The 20,969-nt window shown below is 40.4% G+C and overlaps 1 protein-coding gene across 2 annotated transcripts in view; it reads right to left on the minus strand.

Moving 5' to 3' along the window:
• LOC106563143 (erbin) overlaps positions 1 to 20,969 on the minus strand; it is a 138,158-nt gene that overhangs the window by 109,321 nt on the left and 7,868 nt on the right. For both annotated transcript variants that reach the window (XM_014128408.3, XM_014128409.3), the window contains exon 2: positions 591 to 669. The gene's annotated coding sequence lies outside the window, so the exon portion shown is untranslated. The remainder of the gene's footprint in view (positions 1 to 590; positions 670 to 20,969) is intronic.

The raw sequence follows: 20,969 nt of genomic DNA on the forward strand, positions 1-20,969 counted from the left end.
GGTATTTGCACTGACCCCAGAACTGTATATAAAGAATAAATATACAAATTAAAAAAACACACACACACTTTAACCCTACCTATATGTACATGGCTACCTCATAGCCCTGCACATCGACACCGCACTGGTATTTAGAAAATGTATTAATTTTCGAATAACTTCAATACATTTAGTCGATTTCCTACTAAGTTCAACAAATATTTCAATATTGTTGAATTCTGTTTTAATGTCTGGATTCTGTGAATAACACTGATTTTATAAGGCCCTAGCTATGCAGATTAGGCTATGGAGAATCCCTGGATTGCATTGTTACAGGAAGGATCTGGGAAAGATAGGCACTCAGATAACAAATGGAGGTTGCCCCAAAAAAACGCTTCTTTATCATTCAATGCCACCATTGTTCAGAGTCACGATGTTATCCAGAGCTATGTTGTACAGAGCACGGATCAAAGTCAAGCCCAGTAGGTTGCTTATCATCTCTGTATGACTTATAGTAGCCACACATGGCTTTAACCAGCAAATCGGAATGTTGACTATAGTAAACAGGAAAATATAAACATGGTCGGTCTACACTGCAATGCTTTTCTTACCTTGTCATTTATGACTTCTTAGGCCCCTGGATCCCAGCTGATGGCAGGTGAGAGACCCAACAGCAGCACAGGTGCTTATCTGGAGAAGGGAATAAGCAGATTCGCTGTGTTAAGTACAGATGCACTTACGGGTAAAATCTTGTCAATCTAAGCGTTAAGACTAAATGACCTGTTATTGGCCCATTACCCATATCTTATTAGTAGGGTTTTTACATTTTAGAGGCCCCCCTGTTGGCCGTAGTGACAAAATGTTGCTTTGTTAAAGCTACTTACATGCAATTCTATACATTTTGTCATGCGGTGGAGAGAACAAACTGCCGTTTTAAAGCTAATTTCCTGCAATTCTACAGTTTATGCTATCTGAGTGACTCAAACAAAACAAAATCAACAGGGGCCCCCATGCCATGAATATTTGATTCTCTCTCGCTGTCTAGCTTTTAATATTAGGGATTGTTAGTTCTCATAAAAAAAAATATAGGTCCATTATCTTTTCTACATATCTGGTTTTAGTCATTTAAGTTTACAACTTAGTTTTTTCTATGCAGAAAAAAACCCTGATTAGGCAGGATTATCTGAGCCAAGTTACCTTTATCTACTTAAACCAATATGGAGAAAGATAGGGGGGTCTGATGTAAGGCTTTTGAAAAAGAGCTCACTTTATCCTAATATCATCTAGTGATACTCCGGAGCTAGGTGTCCAGGATTTCACCATCCCCCACTCTGAAGCTGGGGCGGCAGGTAGCCTGGTGGTTAGAGCGTTGGGCCAGTAACCGGAAGGTTGCTGGATCGAATCCCCGCGCTGACAAGGTAAAAATCTGTTGTACTGCCCCTGAACAAGGCAGTTAACCCACTGTTCCCCAGTAGGCCGTCATTGTAAACAAGAATTTGTTCTTAATTGAAAGCTCTGAGGCAGTGCATAGGTCAACATTTAATTTGGTGTCGTTTCGCATATTGACTTTTGTGACCCCCCCCCCCAATTGAATTTCTACAATAAACTTAAAATATACAAAATAACCTATATCTTGGCCAACAATTACATTTAGAAAAACACAAAGGTAAGCTGTGTTTACAATTTGATTTAATAGTCAATGTAACCTAATAAGCTATCTTTAATGCATGTGAGCTAAATGGAAATTTAACTAGCCCATTGTAAGGACATGTAAGGACATGCATGAATAGACTATTGGTGAATGAAACATTTGTGAGATGTCAGATGGATGACAATAGCTGTATTATTATGATTAAGGCAGGGAGTGGGATGAGAAATGTGCATGACATTATATATTTGACATTATATATTTGTAAATAATATAATCGTTGTGAACTAACAATCACCAAAATAAAGAATAGAAAAATTCCCAAAACAATTTAGCAGAATTGATTGTTAGAAAAATAACAGCATTGGCAGTTGCAAAATGCATGGAACTGCAGAAAATGAGCTTAAAAACTGCTAAATGTTCTCAGCTCCATGGATAAGTCTGTAGAATTTAAGGAAATTGGCTCAAAAATACACACAAAAAAAAATGGGGGGGGGGCTTTAAAATGTTCTCTAAAATTCAGGTGTGCCAACGGGCCGACCGCGCGCCCATTGCCACACCCCCTCCTACACCCACTACCTAAGCCCCTTTTTGATGCAGAAAAAACCCTGGGATGATAATGATCATTCCTCTTAGCCCAGCGTAGCATGCCCTACATCAGGCCAGTATTGTCTGCCTGTTCATGTCATTGCGGCCCTTTGCCTTGCCAGCTGATCTGACACAAACCCAAATCAGCCCTGGGCTCATCCCCACACCCCGACTGTCCCTGTGCCGATACAGCACAATGGAGCTACAGTGCAGCCCAACGCAGTGTGTGTATGTGTGTGAGGGGTTTTAATTGCACACAGGCCCTGACTCTCACAGTCAGCTGAGCACACTATTGGGCTGCATCATCGCCACTTATTGCTTTCTGCTCCACTTCCTCCGGAGGGCTTTTATGTCTGTCATGTATTAAGGATTTACTGTGGCCACACACACGCAGCATCCATTTATAGGCCTACAGAATATACACACAGTGCATATATATGCAAAAACACAAGAACTCACGCATGCGCCACTCATAGTTGCACACTCACAAGTACAATGGGGTTACTGTAGTACTCTCCCTCCGGTGTGCTGTGAAGTGAATAAGAGCCTGTCTGTCTGACCTGCATCTAGCAGACACCATCACATACACAGGGCAGAGCATTAGGCAAGACTGCAGTGGAGGACAGTGTGGTGAGGGGAAGAGCAGGAGAAAGCCTACCATTACAATGGACGCAGTGTGTACTGCATAGGCCTGTCTGTGTCAGTCTTGGCACGTGTTTCGGCTACATGTAATATTGTGGTGTGCTTATGCATAAATATGCTCCTAGATTGTCTCTCTGTGTAGGCACTCAATATAAAATAAGGATTTGGGTTTGTGAATATGTCACAGCCATGCAGTAGTAGTGAAAAGGGGAGGAAGGGAGAGAGAGGGAGGAGACAGATGTTCTCTAAAGTGGGTCACAGAGGCAGGCAAATTAGTAGGGAGAGGCAGAGTGCACAGATGTGAGTTCAATTTGACAGACTGGCATGTCAAATGTTACACAAACTGACACCTCCCAACAAATATTAGGGTTATATTATAAAGTCAACAAAATCTTGCGAAATGCCTACCAAGAATGGGTTTTTGGCTGATATTAAAACGGGCTACTGACTACTTTTCAAAATGCGCATTGAGGCATAATCGGATGGTGTGGCGAGCGATGGCAAACAAACAACCAGCACGTCAAACAGAATATTCAGCACAAGATGCTGAATTCAACATCATTGCACACAGTCTATTGAAAATGAGATAATGCACAGATTCAGAAAGGTGTGAGATGATAAGAGCAATGGAACTAGGAGTCATCACTTCAATCTAATGGTTAGTTCTGACACTGTCATCTGTGAGATAATTGTTTATTTAGCCCAACTCAGCCAAGTTAAGGGGATTTTGTGTTGCCTCTTTCAACAACACCTTGTGTACAGCTACCAAGGCTTTCACCCCTCTAACACACATCATTATCTTCTACAAACTGACGTAAACAAATCTCTCAATGCCTCGGGCTCATTTCTGTATACAAACAAATCAAATGCTCTTCTCCATTATTGTCCCAGTATCACTCTCTGAAATGTCTTACAAAGAGACTTACGGTAAAGCACACCCAAAAGAAGCCCAGAAATGCAAAATGGGCCGCCATTTAATGTGAGCATCAATATTTCTGAGAACACTATAGTGCTAATCGGCCGCTTTTCACTGATCTGCTCAGACATAGGCCTATCAATAAACATACCTTTTTTACTGTATAGAATCCTGCTGTTGGCCATTTTAATCAAACAGCCCAGTCTCCTCAGCAACATACGGGTCAATGTCTGTAGATGAGCTGTCCTGGTCTGACCCAGGGCTTCCGTTGAGTCTGAGTGGAGCGACCGGTGTTTAACACCATCATGTGTCCGAGTCCTACAGAGAACAAGGCTCTATCCTCACTAATCCAACAACCATTCCCATCCCTGCTGACTTTGCGCACACACACACACACACACAATGAAAACCTTTTTAAAATGTTGATTGCTCTTTCCTCCTTCGGCAACCCGAACACAACCACCCGCCCACAGCAATGAGAAAATAGCATTCCACAAACTCCAGTGAATTACTGCCCTGGTTTAAAGACACCCTATGCTCCTACATGGGGTGGGAGTTAAGTTAGGGAGCTGGAGCTATGTGGTTTCCATTTACACCAGCCAGCCATCAAGTGAAACTGGCCAACTGCCATTCTCTTGACTCAGGGACAGTAGCAGAAGGCCTACAATATGTACTTCAAATCGACTTGGTGTTTAACCTCTTGGCGTTCCCCTAGGATAGGGGGCGCTAAAGCGATTTTTGAAAAAAATTCGTGCCCATTTTAAACGGCCTCCTACTCAAACTCAGAAGCTAGGATATGCATATAATTAATATTTGTGGATAGAAAACACCCTAAAGTTTCTAAAACTGTTTGAATGGTGTCTGTGAGTATAACAGAACTCATATGGCAGTCAAAACCCCGAGACAGATGGAAACAGGAAGTGGAATTCCGAATTGCGAACTCAACTTCATCACGTTGCCTATTAATCACACCATGAGCTATGGTTCATTGAGCACTTCCTATTGCTTCCACTAGATGTCCTCAGTCTTCACAAATTGGTTTGAGCCTTCTACTGTTAAAACTGAATGAATGAGACGCTGTGGAACGTGGTCACACGGAGAGGGCCATCACCATTATGACGCCGGCGCCCCTGGTTACCCTCCCCTTTCGAAACGTTTTGAAACACAATGCAATCGTCCCCCTCGAATCTTATTGGCTCTCTTGTTGAAAAACGCCCTGAAGATTTATGTTATACAACGTTTGACATGTTTGAACGAACCTAAATGGGGGAAAAATGCTTTTTCTCGAAATGGCTGTCCCGTGGCCGACGAAGCATTTGGATCAGCCTTCAGACGCGCTAACAAGAACAAGCTCTTGGAACATAAAGGAGTCATTTTTTCGAACGAAAATACATTTGTTGTGGACCTGGGATTCCTGGAAGTGCTTTCTGATGAAGACAACCAAAGGTAAGGGATTATTGACAATAGTATACAAGACTAGATGTGATATGCGATTGTTCCAAGATGGCTAGCCTATTGCTATTGCTAGCCTATTGTTCTGAGTATCGCATCCCCATTTATCGCAAAGTGTGATTACCCAGTAAAGTTATTTTTATATCTGGCAGTACAGGTGCTTTCAAGAGATATTCATCTATAAATCTTAGAATGACAATATTACATTTTAAAAATGTTTTCGAATAGTAATTTAGTAAATTGTAGCTCTGTTTCATCGGATGCATTTGAGGGAAAATAGTTAGTCAACGTTACGCACCGATGTAAAATGCTGTTTTTATAAATAAATATGAACTTTATCGAACAAAAGAATGCATGTATTGTGTAACATGATGTCCTAGGTGTGTCATCTGATGAAGATTGTCAAAGGTTAGTGCTGCATTTAGCTGTTTTTTGGTTATTTGTGATGCATGTGGTTGGTCGGAAAATGGCTATGTGGCTACTTTTACGATATACTCCTCTAACATAATCTAATGTTTTGCTTTTGCTGTAAAGCCTTTTTGAAATCGGACAACGTGGTTCGATTCAGGAGAGGTGTATCTATAAAACGATATATATATATATATATATATATATATATATATATATATATATATATATATATATATATATATATATATATTTTTTTTTTTATTATTACATTTTGTTATGCTAATGGCGATATGATTTTTCGCTGGATGTCGAGGCCGCACAGGAGTTAATAGGCTGAACACCTTAAAGGGGCATTTGTTTACTCAGTGCTTTACCATAGTGCAGAGTGTACTCGCAACTAGTGATGCACCTATGATATTATTGGACGATACCGATATCCAATATATTCCTTGCCCAAAAAAACGATATTGATAAGATATTAAACATTTTAGTGGCCTTTTAAGCATTCTAGTACAGTTAAATAGTTAACACACAAAACACACACAGCGGCCTAAGACAATGCATCTCTGTGCAAGAGGCATCACTACAGTCCCTGGTTCGAATCCAGGCTCGATCACATCCGGCCGTGATTGTGCGCTGCCCTACGGGACTCCCAATCGGCCCAGCGTCGTCCGGGTTTGGCCGGGGTAGGCCGTCATTGTAAATAAGAATTTGTTCTTAATTAACTGACTTGCCTAGTTAAATAAAGGTCACACACACACACACAACAAACAATTATTTTGTTGGCATTTACATAAGTCCCCCTTAGCAGTAAAACATAATAAAAACCTATTTCTTTCACTTACTTGCTGTGCCGTTTTGTTGTTCATTTCTTCAGTTGTTTCATTCTCAACCAGGATTTCTATAGAACGCCGTTTGGGTCTTTGCATGTCAAAAAATATAATTTTATTTTGAAGGCGTAAACCACAAATTCCACTATTGTGCCTAATCCTTATTGTGGCTAGCTTCACAACAGATAAGCCAGTCCGGTCGAGCGTCACTGGCCAGATGATGCGAGCTGGCTGCTTATAACGTTAGCTTTGGGCAACAAGGTTAAGTAGCTAGCTAGCTAATTATTGTCATGAACTGAAGTTCAATTTCAATAGGCGAACAACAAGTGGCAACCTAGCTAATACTTACAAGGATTCCTAAATCATTGCTAAGAATAATGAAAATTACTGCAGTTTCTACTGGTCATTGTTTTCAGGCTGGTTGTATTGGTGCTAGCTAGGTACCAAGCTAAAGCTAGCCACCCCAGAAGTTGCGGTCGAACAAAAGATGCTTTATTACCAACTCGGTATTGTAAACACATCGCTCGTGGCCGGTGCTTGCTAGCAGACTTTGTCACTTTGACAGTGCTACTGTACCTTTGACACGCAAAGACCCAAACGGCGTTCCATAGTATGCATGTCGTGAAGCTAATAGCAGTGACGCTATTACTGTGGAACTCCGTCAGGGCAACATCGGACTAAATAGTGTACTTGGTAGTGTGTACCGGTGCTCGACCAGTCGGCGAAAGCCAACATTACCCCCGACAGAGAACGGTTGATTGTCAAGGGCAATGAATTCCATTATCTTGGCTTTAATGGATTTCGCCTTTGAGTTGTCTCGCTGAAATGTTACTCTTTCAAATGACTGCTTGACTGCTCGATCCACACAGCAGACATTGTGGGCTAGTTTAGGAATGCTGTGATGCACATATAGCGCACATTTTTACATGGTGTCATTACGTCATGTACCTACGTTATATAGATACGCACGTCGGCTTTGCACATCGGGCGTTAAACTAGACATTGGCCGATACCGATGTTGGCATTTTTAGCAATTCCGGTATGTTCATCGATATATCGTGCATCTCCACTCTCAACCCTGTGAGTGTATGCAGGCTTTTGTCCAAGTCGAGCTTAGCGCTAGCCTATAACACCTGTTTTTACTAATCAACTCATTGTTGAGACCTAGTGCTGGGGCAAAACTCCCCCACGCCCACTGAGACCAGGAGCAAAAAGTAACTGTCACACTATGCATATGTATTGCTTTTGTATTGCTTTTGTTGACAAAGCCACACAGCCCAGTGAACATAGAGATAAAAGCATTCTCTTGGGCCTCCTGATGACTTCCAATTTGATAAATGTCAGTTAACTGGCTGATGATGAGTTGAATAAAGGGCAGATGTAAAGGGAATCAGTGAAAGGGGTGGACAGTGAACTTGACAATGTCAAAGCCAAAATGACTGAAATAGGCCCCATTTCTAGAGAGGAGCCACAGGGGAACAGTCACTTTGATGTGCTACAGGGGGGACATTTATACATTAGCAGTCGAAAAGGCCAGACCCTACTCCCCATAGATGATGAATGGGGTTTCAATGTCATTTCTAAAGTGATTCAGATTAAAGAGAGAGGGAGTATGGGAGAGAGAGCAGACTTGTGCTTATTCTTAGGGACGCAGATAGAAAAATCCAACGGTTCCAAAGCTGCTGTCACAGGCAGCAGATAAATGGGTGATAGATACACTGAATCAAAATATAATTTGCGCACACAAAATGTGAGGGAATTAAGGTTTTTGTGCGTACGGAACATTTCTGGGATCTTTTTTTTCAGCTCATGAAACATGGGACCAACACTTGATATGTTGCATTTATATTTTTTCTTTTATTTTATTAATTTTTTTTATATTTCCACTGGATATCATAAGGTGAATGCACCAATTTGTAAGTCGCTCTGGATAAGAGCGTCTGCTAAATGACTTAAATGTAATGTAAATGTAATATTTAAATGTTATATATTTTTTTGCTATACAGTACCAGTCAAAACATTTGGACAGCTACTCATTCAATGGTTTTTCTTCATTTTTACTATTTTCCACATTGTAGAATAATAGTGAAGACATCAAAACTATGAAATAACACATATGGAATATTTCAATTTTTGCAGTAATGCTGCAATTAGTTGGCTGTAATTGAGTTGAGCAGACATTTCCATATATTTTTTTGTTTGCTGCATGTGTGACATAACTCCACCAACCCTATTTATGATATAATTTCTAAAGATACTTTATATTGAAATTGCAACCAACTTTCTATGACTTGTTTTTTTTTTAAAGTGATATTTGGGAGATGATTTTCTTCCTTAAAGTGTAATCTGAATAAAGGGGAAAAGTCCATTCTTGAAAATGGGGTGAGACATTCTTATTAATTTGCCAGTTCGGATTTAAGTGAGAGAACTAATGCTTTAATATTTAAATCATTTCTGCCCTCTGAATTCATATTAAATTATATAAATAGGCTTGTTTAATTTAATCTGGTTTGCCATTGCAAATAAAATTGAATATTTTTTCTCATATAATTTAATTAACTTTGCTAGGTGTAGGAAAATAAGAAAATAGGTAAAATGGGATATGACTAAATCAGGGTGGTTTTTCCACAAAGACAGCCATTTTACTTTCCATGGTAGCAAGATGTTATCTGTTTTTGATAACTTTCTATTCAAATATATTGGAGTGAGAGCATTAATTTATTTCAGGATATGTATACAGAGTATGTCCACATCACCATCAGACCATTTTATTGGTAAACTACACGGTAATGTAAAGGTTGTATTTTTTTGTGATCAAATACGTAATAGTACATTTATCATAATTTGGTTGTAATCTAGAGAGGTTAGAAAAAGTATCTAGATCCTCTATGAGGCTGTGGAGGGATCCAAATTGCGGATTTAAAAGAAAACATGTATCAGCGTACAATGACACCTTTGTTTTTAAGCCCTGGATTTCTAACCCCTTGATATTATTGTTGGATCTGATTTTAATAGCTAACATTTCGATGGCCATAATAGATAAGCCGATAATGGACAACCTTGTTTAACTTCGACAGTTTAAAACTTTGAGTAGACATTATTTACTATTTTACACCTAGGGTTACTATACATTACTGTAACCCATTTTATAAGACATTCTCAAAAATGAAAATGTTCCAGGCATTTATATATAAACTCCAGTCGTACTTTATCAAAAGCCTTTAAGTCAGCTATGAATAGCAGGCCTGGTTTCCCAGATTTTTCATAGTGTTCTATTGTTTCCAGTATTATTTTATATTTCTTCAAAGTATCGTCCATGTAAAAAAGTATAATATCTGACCATTCCTTTTCAATTCTATGCGCTATACATTTTGCATCACAACACTGAAGTGTAAGGGGCCTCCAATTTTTTTAAATGGACTGGATCTTTATATTTACCACTTGTATCCTGTTCCAGTAATAATGAAAATCAGACCTTGTTGTGTGTCCGATAATCTACCATTTACATAGGAGTGGTTAAAACATGCTATTAACGGTCCTCTGAGTATATAAAAAAAGTTAGATATACCTCCACTGGTACGCCATCGAGCCGTTTTCCCCAGACATAACGGCTTTAACTGCATCAAAAAGTATCTCCTCTGTAAGGCCAGCATCCTGGAGTTGCCTCTTCAAGGTTGACTTTGAGACTGGTGTTTTGCGGGTACTATTTAATGAAGCTGCCAGTTGAGGACTTGTGAGGCGTAGGTTTCTCAAACTAGACACTAATGTACTTGTCCTCTTGCTCAGTTGTGCACCGGGGCCTCCCACTATCTATTCTGGTTCGAGCCAGTTTGCGCTGCTCTTCAATTCTCAGAACAAGAATAAACTGACAAGTTTCAGAAGAAAGTCCTTTGTTTCTTGCCATTTTGAGCCTGTAATCGAACCCCCAAACGCTGATGCTCCCAGATACTCAACTCGTCTGAAGGCCAGTTTAATTGCTTCTTTAATTAGCATGACCGTTTTCAGCTGTGCTAACATAATTGCAAAAGAGTTTCTAATCATCAATTAGCCTTTTAAACTGATAAACTTGGATTAGCTAACACAACATGCCATTGAAACGCAGGAATGATGGTTGCTGAAAATGGACCTCTGGACGCCTATGTCAATATTCCAAAAAATATATATAATAAATCTGCCGTTTCCAGCTACAATAGTCATTTACAACATTAACAATGTCTACACTGTATTTCTGATCAATTTGATTATTTTAAAAATGGACAAAAAAAGTGTTTTTCCTTTCAAAAACAAGGACATTTCTAAGTGACCACAAACTCTTGAACGGTAGTGTAGAACTTTTCAAAGAAACGTGAGTCATCATTATTTGGTTCGTAAAGATTAATGAGCCATATCCGTTTATGGCCCAAAAATATATTTTAAATAATCCATCTACCATTCGGATCTGTTTGGACAATTCGCACATTCTGATCAAAATTGCTGTTAATTAACATCAGCCCTTTAGAGTTTATTTTGCCGATGGGAGAAGTATATTTCACGCCCCTAGTCCTTTTTCCACACTTCATCTAAAATTGCTGAATGAGTTTCCCGTAAACAATAGATATTACTTCTCTTTAAGCCAGGTAAATATTGTTTGTCTTTTCTTACTATCTCCTAAGCGATTACAATTACAACTGGCTATACTTATTTCACCAGTTACCATAATGAGATAAATAGATTGAAACTTGTATCATAATATATGTTTGTAAATGTACCATTAAAAAGTACCATACTGTAGTGATTGAGTGTCCATATAGCTGCACCATGATATTTACATTGCTACTAAGTAACCCTCCAATTGTTCTCCACTATTCCACCCGCTAAAGCCCCTCCCCATCCCAAGTTGGGTTGTCATCCCAGTGACCGGCAAGCTACCCGCCCCCCCGGATCCCTAGGCCCCCCCGAGAGGTCAGGACACATCCTTCAAAAAGAGCACAGTGCCAACCACAGAATAGAAGCAGATCAACCACTAAAAGCATTTCCAATGCTCTCACCTCAATTTGCTTTATAAATAGTGTTAGTTTTTAACTCTGTTTTATTTATAACGTAACAGACAACTAGGAAAAGCTCAAACCAAGTTTAGTCACCCAATGGGTCAGACAGCTGAACAGAAAGCCATATGCACACAAGCACTGTTACTTAAACCTTCCTCATATGCTGAGTCTCCTCAGACATCTGGACAGCCAATACATCTCTGATGCAAGACAGGACTTTAGTGATGCATGTTCTTTCTCACTTCATCTGACCTCGGCCCAAATTTGTCACTCCTCCCCAACTCATGGCTGTCCTGTTGACTTGTACCAGATTGTGGACCTTCTCCTTTCCATAGGAAACCTGATGTCTAACAATAACATGTTCAGACAGAATGTAAACATTCTGCATTCCCTTCTGTCCCTAAGTACCAGGAACAAGGATATTTCAAGTTTAGAAGTCAGAACCCATCAGAAGCTATTAAAAAAAACTAATATTAACAATTAACAAAGCCATTAACAATTAATATGCGTAATATTGTCGACCCTTAGCACTCACATCTGTAGCCATGAAGTGCTTTAAAAAAGAGAGACTGGTCATGTCTCACATCAACACCATTATCCCAGAAACCCTAAACTCACTCCAATTTGCATACCGCCCCAAGAAATCCACAGATGATGCAATTTCAATTGCACTCCATACCGCCCTTTCCCACCTGGACAAAATGAACAGCTACATTTGAAGTTGAAAGTTTACATACACCTTAGCCAAATACATTTACACTCAGTTTTTCACTATTCCTGACATTTAATCAGAGTAAAAATTCCCTGTCTCAGGTCAGTTAGGATCACAACTTTATTTTAATGTAAAATGTCTGAATAACAGTAGAGAGAATGATTTCAGCTTTTATTTCTTTCATAACATTCCCAGTGGGTCAGAAGTTTACATACACTCAATTAGTATTTGGTAACATAGCCTTTAAATTGTTTAACTTGGGTCAAAAGTTTCAGGTAGCCTTCCACAAGCTTCCCACAATAAGTTGGGTGAATGCTGGACCATTCCTCCTGACAGAGCTGGCCTAACTGAGTCAGGTTTGTTGGCCTCCTTGATTGCACACGCTTTTTCAGTTCTGCCCACACGTTTTCTATAGGATTGAGGTCAGGGCTTTGCAATGGCCACTCCAATATCTTGACTTTGTTGTCCTTAAGCCATTTTGCCACAACTTTGGAAGTATGCTTGGGGTCATTGTCCATTTGGAAGACACATTTGCAATCAAGCTTTAACTTCCTGACTGATGTCTTGAGATGTTGCTTCAATATATCCACATAATATTCCTGCCTCATGATGCCATCTGTTTTGTAAAGTGCACCAGTCCCTCCTGCAGCAAAGCACCCCCACAACATGATGCTGCCACCCCCGTGCTTCACGGTTGGGATGGTGTTCTTCGGCTTGCAAGCCTCCCCCTTTTTCCTCCAAACATAACGATGGTCATTATGGCCAAACAATTCTATTTTTGTTTCATCCCACTAGAGGATATTTCTAAAAATGAATACGATCTTTGTCCCCATGTGCAGGTGCAAACCGTAGTCTGGCTTTTATATGGCGGTTTTGGAGCAGTGGCTTCTTCCTTGCTGAGCGGCCTTTCAGGTTATGTCGATATAGGACTCATTTTACTGTGGATATATATACTTTTATACCCGTTTCCTCCAGCATCTTCACAAGGTCCTTTGCTGTTGTTCTGGGATTGATTTGCACTTTTCGCACCAAAGTACGTTCATCTCTAGGAGACAGAACGTGTCTCCTTCCTGAGCGGAATGACGGCTGCGTGGTCCCATGGTGCTTATACTTGGGTACTATTGTTTGTACAGATGAACGTGGTACCTTCAGGCGTTTGGAAATTGCTCCCAAGGATGAACCAGACTTGTGGAGGTCTACATTTTTTTTCTGAGGTCTTGGCTGATTTATTTTGATTTTCCTATGTCGTCAAGCAAAGAGGCACTGAGTTTGAAGGTAGGCCTTGAACTACAGGTACACCTCCAATTGACTCAAATTATGTCAATTAGCCTATCAGAAGCTTCTAAAGCCATGACAATTTTCTGGAATTTTCCAAGCTGTTTAAAAGGCACAGTCAACTTAGTGTGTGTAAACTTCTGAACCACTGGAATTGTGATACAGTGAATTATAAGTGAAATAATCTGTCCGTAAACAATTGTTGGGAAAATTACTTGTGTCATGCACAAAAGTAGATGTCCTAACCGACTTGCCAAAACTATAGTTTGTTAACAAGAATTTTGTGGAGTGGTTGAAAAATGAGTTTTAATGACTCCAACCTAAGTGTATGTACTTCCGACTTCAACTGTATGTTAGAATGCTATTCATTGACTACAGCTCAGCGTTCAACACCATAGTACCCGCAAAGCTCATCACAAACCTAAGGACCCTGGGACTAAACACCTTCCTCTGGATCCTGGACTTCCTGACGTGCCACCCCCAGTTTGTAAGGGTAGGTAACAACACATCTGCCACACTGATCCTCAACACGGGGGCCCCTCCCCTCCTGTACTCCCTGTTCACCCATGACTCCACGGCCAAGCACAACTCCAACACTATCTTTAAGTTTGCTGACGACAAAAGTGGTAGGCCTGATCACCGACGAGACAGCCTAGGTGGTCAGAGACCTGGCCATGTGGTGCCAGGATAACCTCTCCCTCAAAGTGATCAAGACAAAAGAGATGATTGTGGACTACAGGAAAAGAAGGACCGAGCACTCTCCCATTCTCATCAACAGGACTGTAGGGGAGCAGGTTGAGAGCTTCAAGTTCCTTGGTGTCCACATCACCAAACTAGAATGGTCTAAACACACCAAGACAGTCGTGAAGAGGGCATGACAATGCCTATTGCCCCTCAGGAGACTGAAAACATTTGGCATGGGTCCTCTGAACCTCAAAAGGTTCTACAGCTGCACCATCGGGAGCATCCTGACTGGTTGCATCACCGCCTGGTATGGGAACTGCTCGGCCTCCGACCGCAAGGCACTACAGAGGGTAGTGCATACAGCCTAGTACATCACAGGGGCCAAGCTTCCTGCCATCCAGGACCCGTATGCCAGGCGGTGTCAGAGGAAGGCCCTAAAAATTGCCATAGACTCCAGCCACCCTAGCCATAGACTGTTCTCTATGCTACCACATGGCAAGCGGTACTGGAGCACCAAGTCTAGGTCCAAACAGCTTCTACCCCCAAGCCATAAGACTCATTAACAGCTAATCAAATGTCTACCTGGACTATTTGTTATTCTTCTCTTACTTTTTTGGTAGGTATTTTCTTAAAACTGCATTGTTGGTTAAGGGCTTCTAAGTAAGCATTTCACTGTAAGTTGTATTTGGCGCATGTGACAAATCATAATTTGATATGATTGTTACCTATAAATCAGGACTGCCATTGCATTACATTTTTCTCAAGCATATATTGTCCCTAACATCCTTACCCCCTAGCAACAGATGTGGGATACACACACAAACTTTTTTTAAATATCTTTACTGACTAATTCAAGTACGCCCAGTTTGTCATTTAGCGACCTTAACAGATTGCTTTCCACCCTTACCAGTCCCGGTGGTGAAAAGCATAAATCGTCTGTATCCATCGAGGAGTCACGTTTTCTTTTGGAGATGTATTCTCCTTGTTAACTGTCCTTCATGTTTGAGTGTTGCCCGTTTTCGTAATATTTAAAATCGATACGTCTCAAGCCTTATGATTTGTTTAGTTATCCAGATTGAATGTTATTACCACGAGTATACGAAGTGCTAATATATAGTCTAACTTACAGATATTGAATATTACGTTTTTATCTTGAGGAAATCTGCAGCGCTGTGTTCAGTCCGCACTCTCTTTTCGAGAGCCAGGTCTGCCTACGGCCTACCCTAGTACTTTGTGATAATATGCAAACCATAACTCAAAATATGCTGATTGGCACCAAAACTTTAATTCACTTAATTGTGCCCTCTTTCATGTCTCTCCCAAAGATGATCTATTGCCAGCAGCGTCTGAAATGCATACTCATGTACCCTCTTCTCGCCTCCTTAAAAAAAGATCAGAGGGGAGGGACCTCTGGCTCTCATCCAATGGATTTTGAGAATGAGGAGGCTGCAAGGAGCATGCAATTGAGATTCTCCCTGTGTGAAAGAGAGAATAGGACTCTGATGGGCCACACTCTTGCCTCGTTAATGATGTCATTACTGGTTACAGCGCACACTTTAATAAAATAAGCTACTTCTATGCAAATGTTGTTGATCAGTACATTAAAATAAGTCCCAAATGGAAGAGAAATAGATTTTTATGGGGATACAGATGATATCAGCCAAAACAACCTCAACTCAATAAGTGCACACTCCTATTGAATATGCATTCACCTGTATTGTGAATAGGCCTAGGCTACATCTTCATTTACCCAGTTTATCAATAGAGATTTACCATTATGTTAGATTGTATAATTGATTCATTATGCTAAATGCATACATCAAAGTCAAAAGTCTGGTATTGTGTCAACACTAGTCTCATGTGAGTGAATTTACATGTCCCATGTACGAATGGGATGAAATCCACTTAACTGTTTTGTGGCACATTATTTTCTTCTGTTGTTTTTCATAGGCCTATAGCCAACCACAAAGTCGCACGCATAGGCCATTTACTGTTCTTTGATTGACAACAGAACAGCTCGTGTTTACTAGTTTATAAAAAGGTGTCGATCTCCTTCATCCCTTTGCTATTCATAAATCATACAGCTTTGTCATATATCCATGTAATCGCTTTGGGACATAATAAAACCAAAACAATCTTGTTTGTATTTTCCTAGGATTTGAATCCCATGTCAAGACCTGCCAGTGACTGCTAAAGTGACTCGTCAGTGTAGCCTAGTGATGGATAGTTTGCGAACTAACGGCTCCTTCTGAACAGATCTTTTCGATATACTGAACCGAATCGAGAGAGCCATTGATTTGGCTCCCTAATAATTTATGAAAACAGACGAAGATGTTGAATCTGGGGGCCTCCCGAGTGGCACAGCGGTCTAAGGCACTGCAGTGCTTGAGGCGTCACTACAGATCCGGGTTCGATCCCGGGCTGTGTTGCAGCCGGCCGTAAAGCGGGAGACCCATGAAGCGACGCACAATTGGCCCAGCGTTGTCCGGGTTAGGGGAGGGTTTGTACGGTGTTTCCTCCGACACATTGGTGCAGCTGGTTTTCGGGTTAAGTGAGCAGTGAGGCTTGGCAGGGTCGTGTTTTGGAGGACATATGGATCTCAACCTTCGCCTCTCCCGAGTCTGTACGGGAGTTGCAGTGATGGGATAAGACTAACTACAAGATGGATTTCACATAACTGGGAATGGGTAAAAAGTAATACAAATTAAAAAAAATAAAGGAATATGTTGAATCCTCACTGCAAGAACAATAGGTAGTGGAGAGCCACATTCTGGTCCAAAATATGATAAAAGAACAGATTGAAGGTTATAAACACAATTGTCATAATACTTCATGGTACTAAATACAGTTACTTTTTCTTGCATGTGAACCCTTTGGAATTACCTGGATTTCTGCATAAACTGGTCAAAATGTGATCGGAACTTCCACTAAGTCACAACAATAGACAAACACAGTGTGCTTAAACTAATAAAACACACAAATTGTATTTGTCTATATTGAATACATCATTTAAACATTCACAGTGTAGGTTGAAGAAAAAAAAGTATGTGAACCCTAGGCTAATGACTTCTCCAAAAGCTAATTGGAGTCAGGAGTCCGCTAACCTGGAGTCGAATCAATGAGACGAGATTGGAGATGTTGGTTAGAGCTGCCCTGCCCCATAAAAAAAAAACTCACAAAATTTGAGTTTGCTATTCACAAGAAGCATTGACTGATGTGAACCATGCCTCGAACAAGAGATCTCTGAAGACCTAAGATTAAGAATTGTTGACTTGCATAAAGCTGGAAAGGGTTACAAAAGTATCTCTAAAGCTTGATGTTCATCAGTCCACGGTAAGACAAATTGTCTATAAATTGAGGAAGTTCAGCACTGTTGCTACTCTCCCTAGGAGTGGCCGTTCTGCAAAGATGACTGCAAGAGCACAGCGCAGGAAGGCTCAATGAGGTTAAGAAGAATCCTAGTGTCAGCTAAAGACTTACAGAAATCTCTGGAACATGCTAACATCTCTGTTGACGAGTCTACGATACGTAAAACACTAAACAAGAATGATGTTAATGGGAGGACACCACGGAAGAAGCCACTGCTGTCAAACAAAAAAAAAAAATACACATCACTGCACGTCTGATGTTGAGCACCGTCTGATGAGCACCTGGATGTTCCACAGCGCTACTGGCAAAATATTCTGTGGGCAGATGAAACTACAGTTGAGTTGTTTGGAAGGAACACACAACACTATGTGTAGAGGGAGCATCATGGTTTGGGCTGCTTGCCATCAGACAGAAAAAATAATTCCCATGTTTATCAAGACATTTTGAAGGAGAATGTAAGGCTATCTGTCCGCCAATTGAAGCTCAACTGAAGTTGGGTGATGTAACAGGACGGCCCAAAACGCAGTAAATCAACAACAAAATGGCTTCAACAGAAGAGTCTTGACCTCAACCCGACTGAGATGCTGTGGCATGACCTCGAGTGGTTCACACCACACATTCCAAGAATATTGTTGAAACGAAAGTTTTGTAAAGAGCAATGGTCCAAAATTCCTCCTGACCGTTGTGCAGGTCTGATCCGCAACTACAAAAAATATTTGGTTGAGATTATTGCTGCAAAAGGAGGGTCAACCAGTTATTAAATCCAAGGGTTCACATACTTTTCCCACCATACACTGTGAATGTTTACACGGTGTGTTCAATGAAGAGATATATAATTGTGTGTGTTTTATTAGATTAAGCAGACTTTTTGTCTATTGTTGTGACTTAGTTGAAGATCTGATCAAATTATGCCCAATTTATGCAGAAATCCAAGTAATTCCAAAGGGTTCACATACTTTTTCTTGCCACTGTATATTGATAGGCCTACTGATTTGATTAAATTTCAATCATACATGTAGGTCTATTCATGGGCGTCTGACTTTGTATAAATATGGGGGTGCACAATCTGGCAATCTGGGTCTAGGGGTCCTCCCCCTGAAAATGTTTGAAAGAGTAGACTAGATTTAGATGTCACAAATTCAAATTGAAAGGGTAGACGAGTAATCTAGTTAGAAAAAGTAGTCTAATCTATCGCCTTCCCTCAAAGTCCCAACCACAGTGATTGATTAACAAGTCTGACTCTGAAACCCTACCAACTCTGACTCAAACATCCTGACACTTTTTTTCAAACGTAAAATTGCCCCAAAAATGTAATTTAACAGAATGCTAACAAGTACTAAGGCATTCTCATAGCGGATGCTAGGTAAATGCCAATGAGCGCATGTAAATATTTACTGTTAGGACAGACAACCCAGCTCATAAAGCTATGCAAGTATCTCAAAAACACACAGTTTGCAGCACACACTCAAAACAAACATTAAGCAGCAGGGATCTTAATCCAGGAGGGGATTGTCTTTGCTGCTGTTACCAAGATGCTTAAACTTGCATGCTAACGGAAACCAGATGGAGCGAATTTATTTGGCACATCTTAGATTGCTAACTTAATAGTTATAATCTATATAGCTGACAAACAGTAGTGAATTTCATACAAGTGTAAATTGATCACCTCACTTAAGTTCTGCTGCAGGAGTGACTTACCTCACGAAGTTCCCATTTTGATCGTTGTGCTTTTTTGTAAACAAACACGTGACTGGCTGAAATTGCTTTTTTTGGGAAACTATCCCATGTCTTTTTCCAAATACCCCGGTATACCGCCCAAGCCCCAATTTTCTGACATTTTAATTGCAAAGTCATGTCTTTCAAGTTAATATCACAACACATTTTACCAATCAGTGAGGTAAAGTTGTTAAAGTATTCAATAATTTAGCAGTGTATTTGAGATGGAATCAAAGCATTAGAATGTACCAGAGGCCACCAAAAGAGCTCGTTCTGCAACCCCCCTCCCCCCCCCCCCGTGAATACACTAGCACTCGAGAGAAAGGGTTCCGTACATGTTAATAGAAACATTCCATAGCACTTACACACTCACTCAGACCCGACGCATTGCTCTGTAGTAATGGATCTGGAGGATGAGTCTAAATATTTCCTTTCCAGGGGGAGGAAAGGATCAGGTCATTGCGAAGCAGAAGATGGCTCCATGGAAAATGCCATAAATCACTACGGTAAGGTTTGACTGGTGAGAGGGGCCTTAACTTCAATGCATCATTGTTGCCTGCCGTGTCAGCTTTTTGCCATGCTGAGGAAGCAATGAATCTAGAACTATTTGTTGAGAAAGAGCGAGTGCTAAAATAGTGGCACAACAACCGATTACATCCAGAGAAGAAACACTGAGCAAGGCAAAGGAAAAATACATGGTGTGTGCTTACAACAACATTGTCAGGGACATAACATCTTGTTTTGAGTGTCTAGCTTTGTATTGCTCCACCGATATCCTATTTTGTAAATGCCCTTTGATATTCTTCTGTGTTGTTCTGCAACTATTGAGTGACATGCACGGGTGGTTAGAGCAATACGGCCCATCACACGTTCTTGGTCATCAAGCAAAACAATATCAACATCTTCCTCAAATCAGAAATGTGCGAGTATGCCAAATATAGCTACAACGTCTTCCATTGGAGTGTGTTGGTTTAGTGGAAAATCTGAGGTCTTGGCGAATTCAAGTCAATTTCACATGAAATCTCTCTACATAATCCTCTTACGCAGCTGGTTATTTGAACAGGCGAGCCAGTGGAACTGGCATGATCAAAGATGGGCTTACATCCATAGAAATAGAATGAATAGAGTGGGCGTCCCCATTCAAGTCAATGACAGCATAATGGTTGGACTGGTGGCCATTGTGAGCACAGCCATATAAATAGAGAGTTAGGCCAGGTTTTAGAACAGCTGCCATGTTAGAACCCATATAAAACTCTATTCTTGAAATGTTGGTGATGTAGCAATACGAGAGCGCCTCTGACAGTTCCCTAAGAAATGACCCGCAAAACAGAGCAGCGAATTTAACATACATTTGTATTGATTAGCATTCGGGATAATGCATATCCAAGTCTTTACTGTGTTGTAGTGTCAACAAATTGCATATCTGGGTCTTTTTATAAATAAAATGGGGCCAACGTGTGACATTGGGATCAAAATTTCAAAATGGGTTGAAAAAAACAACCAAAAATGATATTTTCCATGCAGTACCACGTGTACTTAAAGGAATAAAATGTAATATATGCAAACTGACCCATAACTCCACCTATACACATAGTGAATAGTCCTGAGCCTGAATACACAAAACATTAACACTTTCCTTAATTTTCTCAAGGCTTAAAAATATATTTATTTAACCTGTCCCTTCATCTACACTGATTGAAGTGGATTTAACAAGTAACAT

The sequence above is a fragment of the Salmo salar genome, chromosome 11 (genome assembly GCF_965601325.2).
Source record: "Salmo salar chromosome 11, fSalSal1, whole genome shotgun sequence".
Classification (NCBI taxonomy): Eukaryota; Metazoa; Chordata; class Actinopteri; order Salmoniformes; family Salmonidae; genus Salmo; species Salmo salar.